The sequence below is a fragment of the Zootoca vivipara genome, chromosome 6 (genome assembly GCF_965207765.1).
Source record: "Zootoca vivipara chromosome 6, rZooViv2.hap1.1, whole genome shotgun sequence".
Taxonomy (NCBI): domain Eukaryota; kingdom Metazoa; phylum Chordata; class Lepidosauria; order Squamata; family Lacertidae; genus Zootoca; species Zootoca vivipara.
The window spans coordinates 69,461,691-69,472,571 of NC_142589.1; the positions used below are offsets into that span (position 1 = coordinate 69,461,691).

At 47.6% G+C, this 10,881-nt stretch overlaps 1 protein-coding gene across 2 annotated transcripts in view; it reads right to left on the minus strand.

Moving 5' to 3' along the window:
• The window catches only part of HPN (hepsin), a 31,981-nt gene extending 28,474 nt beyond the window's left edge, over nt 1-3,507 (minus strand). The window contains exon 1 of one of the 2 annotated variants that reach the window (XM_088672507.1): nt 3,372-3,507. The gene's annotated coding sequence lies outside the window, so the exon portion shown is untranslated. Of the gene's footprint in view, nt 1-3,357 lie in introns of both variants that reach the window. The other variant, XM_035119949.3, reaches the window with a different exon arrangement.
• Nucleotides 3,508-10,881: the final 7,374 nt, after the last annotated feature.

Below are 10,881 nucleotides of genomic sequence, written 5' to 3' on the forward strand. Positions count from 1 at the left end.
ACACCGTCCTCTATTTGAAGGGCTTTCAGATGACAGTCCTCTGATTCAAGTGTAAAGGTAAAGGTAAAGGGACCCTTGACCGTTAGGTCCAGTCGCGGACGACTCTGGGGTTGCACGCTCATCTCGCATTATTGGCCGAGGGAGCCGGTGGTACAGCTTCCGGGTCATGTGGCCAGCATGACTAAGCCGCTTCTGGCGAACCAGAGCATGGAAACACAGTTTACCTTCCGGCCGGAGTGGTACCTATTTATCTACAGTAGAACCTTGGTTTATGAACACCTCGTTTTACGAATTTTCGGTTTACGAATGCCGCAGACCCATCTGGAATGGATTAATTCACTTTCCATTACTCTCAATGGGAAAGTTCGCTTCAATTTATGAACGCTTCAGTTTAAGTACTCCGCGGACCGTCTGGAACAGATTAATCCACTTTCCATTACTTTCAATGGGAAAGTTCGCTTCAGTTTATGAACGCTTCAGTTTATGAACAGACTTCCGGAACCAATTGTGTTCATAAACCGAGGTACCACTGTACTTGCACTTTGACGTGCTTTCGAACTGCTAGGTTGGCAGCAAAGAAACATAACAGTTCAAAAACACATTCCAGCCAGGCAAAACCCCTTTAGGGTGTGAAGCACAGCAGGTGAAGAAGCGGCAAGGAGAGAGTTCCAAAGACCAGGCAGAGAGACCTAGAGCAGGCATCCCCAAACTGCGGCCCTCCAGATGTTTTGGCCTACAACTTCCATGATCCCTAGTTAAGAGGACCAGTAGTCAGGGATGATGGGAATTGTAGTCCAAAACATCTGGAGGGCCAAAGTTTGGGGGTGCCTGACCTAGAGGGACACATGCAGCTTGAGGTTTCACATCCCTGTTCTCTTCTTAAGGCATCCTGTTTGAAGGACTGTCCTGTCCAAGACTGGTTGAAAGACAAAGATCTCTTTGTTCTTAGTCCCAATAACTAATTGAGGACCATGAGTTCACCATCCCATATAAGTCCTTCTCCCATCAATGCAGAAGTGCCCAGTACTTCCTTTGGTTTGGGGTGTTCCAGGCTGATGGGAGTCAGGTAGGTGACTGTGTCAGCTTGTCTTCCCTGATCCAGAGGTCCCTGGCCTAATACCCTGAATAGGCAACATTGAGATCTGTGTATATCCATCAGTTTTCCAAACAAAATACAGTTGTACCTCGGCTCCCAAACATTCGGAAACCAGAAGTGAGTGTTCCTGTTTTCTAACGTTCTTTTGGAAGCCGAATGTCCAACAGCTTCTGATTGGCCGCAGAAGCTTCCTGCGGCCAATCAGAAGCCATGCTTTGGTTTCTGAAGTCGAACAGGAGGTACGACTATAGTTATTATGCAGGTCCCCTACTCAGTGTTGCTGGCCATGTGACCAGAGTTGGTTCCAGAGAAGCAAAAGGATCAAATTCACACACACACACACACACATCCTTGCAATACATGCTTAAAGATAAATTGGGGTATTCTAATCCCCATCAGAGGCTGAGATTTCCTGCTCATCCTGTTTGAATCCTACCCATCTTCCAGTACACATAGCTTCCATTCTTAAAACAACCACCACAATGAGTTACAGTGGCACCTCGGTTTACAAACACAATTGGTTCCGAAAGTCTGTACTTAACCTGAAGCGTACTTAACCTGAAGCGAACCTTCCCATTGAAAGTAATGGAAAGTGGATTAATCCGTTCCAGACGGGTCCGCAGAGTACTTAAACTGAAAATACTCAAACCGTTTGAGGCGTACTTAAACCGAGGTATGACTGTATACTAGGGCTGTGAGAAGTGGACACAAGTCAACATCATGTCCGAGTGGGGAGTTGAAACCTGGTCTTCCCAGTTGGGGTCAGCACTGGCACCCAATTCCTTGGGCAGCTATTTGGGCCTCGCATTGGGCCTCTCACCTTAAAAAAAAAAAGTCTGGCCCAATGCCCAGGCAGCATTGAGGCCCCATCTGCAGCATCATACCACTTTAAACAGTCAACTCTTCCCCCCAAACACCCTGGGAGTTGTAGTTTGTTAAGGGTGGTGAGAGTTGCTAGGAGACTCCTATTCCCCCTCAGAGAGCTACAATTTCTAGAATTTCCTGTAAAGAGGGATTGATAGTTAAATCACTCTGAAAATTGCAGATCTGTGAAGGGAATAAGGGTCTCTAACAACTCTCAGCACCCTTAACAAAAACTATATTTCCCATGATGCTTTGGGAGAAGCAGTGACTGTCTAAAGTGGTATGAGACTGTTTCAAATGTATCATGCCGGTGGGGTCTGGGTCAAGCCACCATTTTAATTTTCCACAGTGCCCTCAAGGTAGCATTGCTCCAGGGCATTGTGGGGAATTAAAATGGCAAACAGTCTCAAACAACTGTGCCCCTTACCTACTCTCAGTTCACCACAACCCCACCACCAAAGGAGGAAGCTCAACCACGGGCATTGCCCAAACTGTACTGTACTACCTTATTCTGTTAGGAGAGGGCAGTGAATTAATTAATTCAGAAAAATTGTAATTTATTAATTCAAAAGACTTGGGATGTGGCAAGGGAGTAATTTATTATAGCAGGCCGTCGAGAAACAGTCCGGAGCAATCTTTCTATTGTTAAGACAGGATCTTAACAATGAGATATACATGGGAGGTGGGGGGCAGCTGCTGCTTCCCTAAATCAATAAAAATACATTAAAATACATAGCTAACGGAGGTTCTGCCCCCCCCCACTAACAAAAGGCCTGCCACCCCCAACAAAAACCTGGCTACACCCATGGAGATAGAACATTCCTTAATCCCTAATCCTTCATTTAAAAGGGGGGAGCACACTTTGGGTTGCATTCAATACTAGCCCTACTCAGGGTAGAGCCATTGAAGTTAATGGGCATGACTACGGGTAATTTAAGTCCCTTCAGCTGGAGGCAACCCAGAGATTTTAACATCTAGATAACCACACATTTTCAAACCTGTCGGACCAAGTCAACCCCAAACAAATAGCGTCACGTTCAGAAATTCAGAACAGGCCAGAGAAACTGTTCAGATCAAATGTGATAACCCAAAAAAGTTAACTGGAGGGTATAGCGGGAAAGCAAAGTAGGCAAAACGAAATGCGGTGCATTCTGGCCCAAATTGGAACCCACTGTGAAATGGCAAGTAGCCCATGGAAATATTTAAAAAATAAGAATATCAATGTGATCATATGCTAACAAGCCCGGGGGTGGGGGTGGAATTATGGGGTGTACAGAAGGAGGTGGAGGAACACACGGGTTGACGAAGCAGGGCAGCGTTCAAATTCTGCTCCCCACTTCCCTGTGGAATGGGGTTCGCGAAGTAGCAACAGCGGAAGGGAAAGAAGCCCCTCTTACCTCGCTGCCCTCACCGGGGTACTTGCCTTCCCGCTAAGGGGGGCGCGATCTTCATGGCTGAAGAGCCAGAGACACGGCAGGTCTCCCGGGCGCAGAAGTGCTTCCTTGCGCAAGGCAGCTTCCCCACCTGGGGCGGCGGGAGGAGAAGGAGGAGGGGAAGGGCTGGCGAGCAGGGAGGGGGGACCCGGGCGCGACGGCCCCTTTGCAGCTGTGGCCAGGCAGACACCTGCCAGACGGAGGGGCGATGGGAGGGAAGGAGCCGGAGGGTGGGGAGGGGGAGAGAACACGCGGTGGGTGTGGCTAACAGGTGGGAGGGGCTTGACCCGTCAGGATTCCGCTCCCAGCAAAGGAAAGCGTGAGGGATTTTGACAGACACAGATGGAGAGACACTCTTTTGGATTTTTAGGGGAAGGGGGAGACCCGGAACCTTGAATGTGAGTTCTTTAAAAAGAAGTGGGGGGGACTATGACCGGACACCTGGGTCCCTTTCAGAAATGGCCCGGGATAGTAAGGGTTAACGAAGATAAAGAACTGTTGGATCAAACCATGGGTCCGTCTCTAGTCGAAGGATGGGGAACCTGTGACCCTCCAGATGTTGCTCAGCTTCAAACCAACGTAGCCATCGGCCAGGGATGTTGGGAACTGTAGTCCAACAACATCTGGAAGGCCAAAGGTTGCCCATCCCTGACCTAGTCCGGCACAGTTTGTGTCTCCAACGGCGGCCAACCAACGATGTTCCTGGAGTCTGAACTGCGATGTTTGTGATCAGGGGTTACTTCGTTTGTAGAAAAAATATATATGTTGGGGCTAAAATCTGCCTGGAAGCAACTTAACTTTTTCTTCATCATCATCATCATCATCATCATCATCATCGTAACACCTTCTAAGCCCTTCCTCCCTAACCGCTGGGGATTTTCTGGAGTTAGGGAGCGGTCAGGGGAATGCACTCTGCACGCGCTCCGGAGTCCCCTTAGTCCAGGTATCCGTCCCACATTTGCAGCATTAAGCCCTGGCGGGAGAAATGAGCTTGTTTGGTGACTAAATGACGATATTGGGACAGTGCGTCTGTGCTTTAAAGCGGGCCACCCTCCCATTTCATTCTTTTTCCTCCCAAGACCACGCTCGCCTGCTATTGTCCTGCAGGGAGGCACGAGCTTCAGCCTGAAACAAAATCTGATGGCGAAGAAGATCTCTCCAAAGCGTCTGAATCAACGGAATGCGGTGGTGTTTAAATGGATGCAAAGGTGTTTTATAAAGTTTTTTTCTGACTCGGTCCTGCGCCCTAGCTTTTGGAGATCGCCAGACCCAAAGCGCGCGCCGCTTCCCCGCCCCCATAGCGCGGCCTCCTTTCTCAAAGCGCCCATTGTCTGCGGCTCACGTCGCACCTGCGACTCAGGAGCCTCTCCAAAGGAGAAGGGAAGCCGATGACACATCTCTCTCTCTCTCTCTCCACACACACAAAGACGCAGGAACAATCAGGACCTCCTCCTCCTCCTCCTCCAGCCGCTTCTCTCCTGCCTCCAGCCCCCCCCAGTTCCAGCAAACGTTGCCCAGCGAGGAAAGCGACAGCAAACAGGCTGTGTGGGTCAATGGGATGGAGCTTTGATCTGGGTGAGATCAGGTCAGGCCCAAGACATGTTGGAGCCTGATGTAAAATATCCAATTGGAAAAGGAACGCCCATCATACTAACTAATATGGGCCACAATTCTTTTTTATATATAAAGAGGTCTTGGCAGCCTTTGTTACAGAAATATCACTGTGTGCAATATTTCAGTATTAAAAACATTTTTTAAAAAAACCAAATGGAAATGGATATTACTCCCCCCCCCCAAAAAAAGCAAGCATTCATTTTGCCCGTTGTGAAACATGATACGTACCTTTACAGCAGATTCAAAACACGATCCCCCACCCCCCAAAAAATCATGGGAGCTCTAGTTTACCCATAGCAGAGCTACAATTTCCCAGCATCCTTAACAAATTACAGTCCCCAGTATTCCTTGGGGCGATGTGCCAACGGACCACCTTAATATTGCTGAGGGTCTTGGGGGAACACTTAATAAATATTATTATTATTGTTATTATTATTATTATATTATTATTAACTCGGTCTTTTAAAGATAAAGGGACCCCTGACCGTTAGGTCCAGTCGTGGATGACTCGGGTTGCGACGCTCATCTCGCTTTACTGGCTGAGGGAGCCAGCGTATAGCTTCTGGGTAATGTGGATAACATGACTAAGCACACGGAAACACTGTTTACCTTCCCGCCATAGTGGTACCTATTTATCTACTTGCACTTTGATGTGCTTTCGAACTGCTAGGTTGGCAGGAGCAGGGACCGAGCAACGGGAGCTCACCCCGTCACGGGGATTCGAACCACCGACCTTCTGATTGGTAAGCCCTAGACTCTGTGGTTTAGACCACAGCGCCACAATTAACTGTGCTGATATAGCTGTAGATTCAAAGATTTTAAATAACTGACTCATTTAAAGAACATAACCATAAAATCAGATGTAAATTATACAACTCCCTTTTCTCCTCTGGAATTAATCATCTGTGTCATGTTTAAATTTAACTATATATCTGTCTTAGACTCTTAGCTGTTCTGTGTTTTTTTGTTTTCCCACTGTCTATGCGACATTCTGTGGTGTGTAATAACCAAGTAGGACTTTCGTCAGGGGCTGGGTACAGAGCAGAGGGAGATACTGCCAAAACAAATGGGTCACTTAGCTCTTAGTACACGCAGCACAGGAGTGGGGGAAAGGGAAGGGGGAAAGGCAGCGGATCACCCAGCTGCCTGCTTTTCAGACAGGCTCAAGTGCAGGTGGGGGAAGTCTTTGGCCCCACACACACACACACACTCAGTTACTGATTACCTGGTTCTCTGCACCACCACCCAGAACTGGATTGGGACAGCGGGGCGGACCAGGAATGGGCAAGGGAGCAGCTGCTCCCACCATTGCCCTTTTTCCATCCCCGCCCAACAAGAAAAAGCACAAAGGCAACTGAGGTCATTCTCCTAGAGACATTGCAGCTCTTCCTTCCCAGAGGCAGGGTAGAATGGTGAAGGCCCTTCCCTGTCCCCTGCTTGAAATCTCGAGCGTTCTTTGCTGCAACAGGGGATGCCACATTTCGCTAAGTGAACACAGTATGCTGGGAGGCAGCTGGCTGCATAAAATACTGGCTATATTTAATTTTTTTAAAAAATTAAATTTATTAATTCTATTTATTCCAATATTTTTAGACCATCTCTTGATGCAAGTAAGGTACCTAACAGCAAGAAGAAAGTAAGCTAACTTTACCTTTACCTTTTACCATATAATTTGTTATTCGTTTCTTCAAACCATTTCACATTAACCTTCAAATCAATGGGAAGAGCACCATCTTGTCCTCAAGCACCATAAGATGCTGCCTTATACTTGGGCCGTTGGTCCATCTAACTCAGTGCTGACTACACTGGCTGGCAGTGGCTGTCTGGAGACAGAGTTCTGCCCCAGACAGTCCTATCTGGAGATGCTTGGGGTTGAACCTAAGCCCCTCTTCATGCAAAGCAGATGTTCTACCACCGAGCTATGATGACTAAATGTTAAAGGAAAATTTCCCTGGCTCACTTGGATTGCCCAACAAAGACACCAGCCAAGAATATAGGAGCAAAACAGCAGCCTGTAGGCCTGGTCTTTATTCAAGCAACTGTTGCAACAGGACTTCAAACTACCACATGGAAGAAGCAGAAAGAAGGATGGCTCCCCTTTTTATAACTTTCCCATTTTACCCATAGCACCTTTAGTAAAAACATCATACATTTTGTCATAACTATGTCATAAACTGGGAGGGGTCTTCTGGCAGAAACCTAAGTATCAGGTTTGCCCCCTCCCCCTTCCTTGACCTCCACCTCACACCCATTAGGTAAAACAAAGGTAAGTTTTTACATGTTCCTGTTTCCCAGCCAAGTTAAGCACACCCTTTCCTCTGGACGGAGACCCCAGTCCATTGAGGTTGGGTTTGCTATTGTGATTGGGATGGCTACCTGTCTGGCACTCAGGTGCCAGGATGCTAGGGATGATCACCCAGGCAGTGGGGCTGCTGTGTAAGTGGTCTCATGCTTCAGGGATTATGGCTGCCCCTAGCCCTCTCCCAAGCTCCTCTTCTGGTAGCCATTTCCCTTCTGATTAGAACATTGGAATGGTGTGAATCCATCACTGGAGAGATTTTATATGACTTTCTAAAGTTTTCCCATTGAACCAGTACAATACTGTACATAGATACATTTACAGGTATCAGTTTGCTACATTTGGTAATGTACAGCAGAGGCTCTTTATCTTTGCCTTGTAGTGTGGAGAGGCAAGGTTTGGGGGGGGTCAGCCCCCCTTCCAATTTCCGGTAACGCTAAGCAGGAAGATGTCTCGGGACAGCCCTCGATGAGGCCCTCATCCATATGTCCACCCTGTTCACATCGAAAGCGTGGTGAGTTGCAGGATCATACTTTGAAGCAAAAGGAGTAGATAGGAGAGGGGCAACTGGACCCCCCACACACACCTCAGTGCCACTTTTGAGGTTTGGGTAGAGGCCTTGTGAGCGTTTTCGATAAATAAAGATGGCGACCGGCCCCTAAGGATGTTAGCTGACCTGAGAACTGCCCACCCACCACTGCAGTAGCCTCTGGGGAGCTGGGGAGGAGCAGCATCACAGCCAGACTGGGCCAGCTAGGAGCCCTTCTGAGCTGACTGCTGATGCTGATCAAGCACTGGATAGGAAGCCCCCACAAGTCAAATTGGCACCCTGGGCTTCTAGTAGTAGCTGCTGATCCTTGTCAGGACCCTCCTTGTAACACACATCAGGTAACTCCAGCTTTGCCTAGGAAGGAAGGAATGCATTTTGGAACCTGTCAGGATTTTCAGATGCCTCATACAGGGTGATTCTTGTCAGACACTGCCCTCCTTGGATCATGTTTCTGCTTTTTTGGTTTTTTTTATCCTCCAAACAAAGCTTACTTCTTGCCTTGTTCCCTTGGCAGCCAATGGCGTTCTCTCTACAGGCATTTTCTTCCAGCTCTGTCTGTCTCCTATTGTGTTACACACAAACACACACCCGTGCAGATTAAAAAAAATTCCCTCTTGCCTTTAAAGCTGCAGAAGAAATTTCTCCCATCCTTCCACCTACAAGGGAAACTATAGGCCACCAACAAAACAAAACAAAAGAGGAAAAGAGAGGTTTTTTTTAGAGAATCCATTCTTTGGAGATGGAAACAAAAAAATGAAGTAAGCTCCTGAACTACATGTTGTTTGTCATATGAAGTCTAACTATTTGTTATAACCTGGGAAGGTGATGTTAACATGCACCTGAAACACTGGCAGTGGTAAAAGCAGGGCGGTGTTAGGGCACAGGTTCAAGGGGAAAACACCTGGCAGATAAAGAATTAAACACTACTTTTACACACACACACACACACACACACACACACACACACACACACACACACACCAAAGCTTCGCTTATTGGGGTCACTTTGTGTCAGATAAAGGAGGGCCATCTGGCCACCCTTAGCACACATCTAGATAAAACAGTGCCTCAAAACCATCTCACCTTATATAGCAGGCAGCAGCTAATAAGAAAGAGGCAGATGTCAGCCAACCAGAAGAACCCCTTCCATAAAGCAGAGCCAATAGGAAATGATCTCTCTAAACAACAACAACAACTGCTTCCTTTCGGCCTTCCTAAACTTGTATATCATTGGTTACATTCCGGGCTCTGGCAAGACTGGGATTTTGCACAGGAATTGGCTTCCAATTGTGTTAAGCAACCCCAAAGCACACAATTGTCCTAGGCATTGATATTTTTGGTTAAAAATAAAAGAGGTGCCAGTACTCATATACTGATAAAAGTACTGTTGGTACAAAAAAAGATGCTGGTACTCTGTACCAGTGGTGAGCCTTGCCACAAAAAACAGCTCCAGTCCTGTGTCTGTAATGATAGAAACATATCAGCTGGTGTACGTGTGCGTTCATGTTCGTTCATTTCTTCATTAATACAATTGCTGCACAGAGCCAGTCAGCAGCTACATTCATGTAAAAGGGCCCTGGGCCCTAGGCCCTAGGCCCTAGGCCTGCCCCACGTTGAGTGTGCCTGGTCACAATGGGCAGGGGTAGCACTGTGGCATAATGAGGACTAGGCAAACAGTGGCCTTTCTGGGACAGGCCTTCAGACTCATAGCCTCCAATATGCTAGTGCCGGGGCATCCTGTGGGCGGTAAGTCAGCTCCATGGGTCTGGAGGCAGAGGCAGAGCTAGTCTGGACAGCAACAGGGTTGAAACACAAGGGATGGCTGTGAGGGGAGCGAGGGAAAGTGGCAATAGGGTGGGTACTCAGCATTCTAGCTTGTCTGCCTGGCAGTGGCTTTCTCTGGACCTTGGGAGTTTTATATACTGTAATGCCCAAGTACAGGGCATGGCATAAGGAACCATGATCTGCTCCTAGAAAATTAGAAACCTCTGTAATTATTCCATGTAGGGTGGCCCCCATCTTTGTTTTGAAGGACCAGGACAGTGTCAGAAATTTCTATACAGTATCATTGTAATAATAATAATAATAATAGTCATTGTTATACCATTCATGTACCATTCATGTACGTGCCGCTTTACAGACTTTCGAAAACGAAACACAGACAGAAGCTTACAATGAAAAATCAACAATGGGGAAAACGACAGGGCAAGGGAGATAGGATAAAAATGAAATGTCAGCAAACACATTTACATTCCAATCCTATAGACGAGGGATGTTGTTGGACTATAATTCCCATCATCCCTGACCACAGGCCACTCTGCCTGGGGCTGATGAGAATCGGAGTCCTGCAAAGCCACATAAGTTTAGATTTGTGTGTGTGTGTGTTTTAAACTTGATTACGTCTGGGAATGAGTACTAAGCCAGAGTCCTCATGGAAAAGGTGTCCTTTTGGGGAGCAAACTGATGGAAGGGGCGGCGGCGGCACCACAGACATGTTCAGGGAAGGGATTTAGGATGCAAAAACAGAAACTGAGTGTGAGTGGAGCCAAAGAGGAGACCTCAGCGGTTTGGGGGGAGTCGAGGGCAGGGATGGGAAGCTTCAGGGTCTTGGACCAGAGGTGTCCCTCCAGACTTCTCTTTCTGGCCTTCATAACTCTCCCCAGCCCACACCCCTTTCTGACCCTGCTGCTTCACACCCTTCCTTGAATGTTTTTGCCTGGCAGGGGTAGTCAACCTTTTTATACCTACCGCCCACTAATGCATCTTTCTTGATGGTAAAATTTCCTTACCGCCCACCAGTGCTCGATGGAAGGAGGATTCAGCTTGTGCCGTAGAACCCCCTACCGCCCACCTAGAATCCTGAAACACCCTTTAGTGAGCGGTAGGGACCAGGTTGACAATCCCTGGGATAGAGGCTAGAGAGGAGCACACGTGAGTGTGTATACAAAGGTGAAATTCACATTAGTTGCTCTGCTCAGTTTTACGTCTGGCATGTGGTCCCTGGAAAGTTGCCTAGAAAGGAACG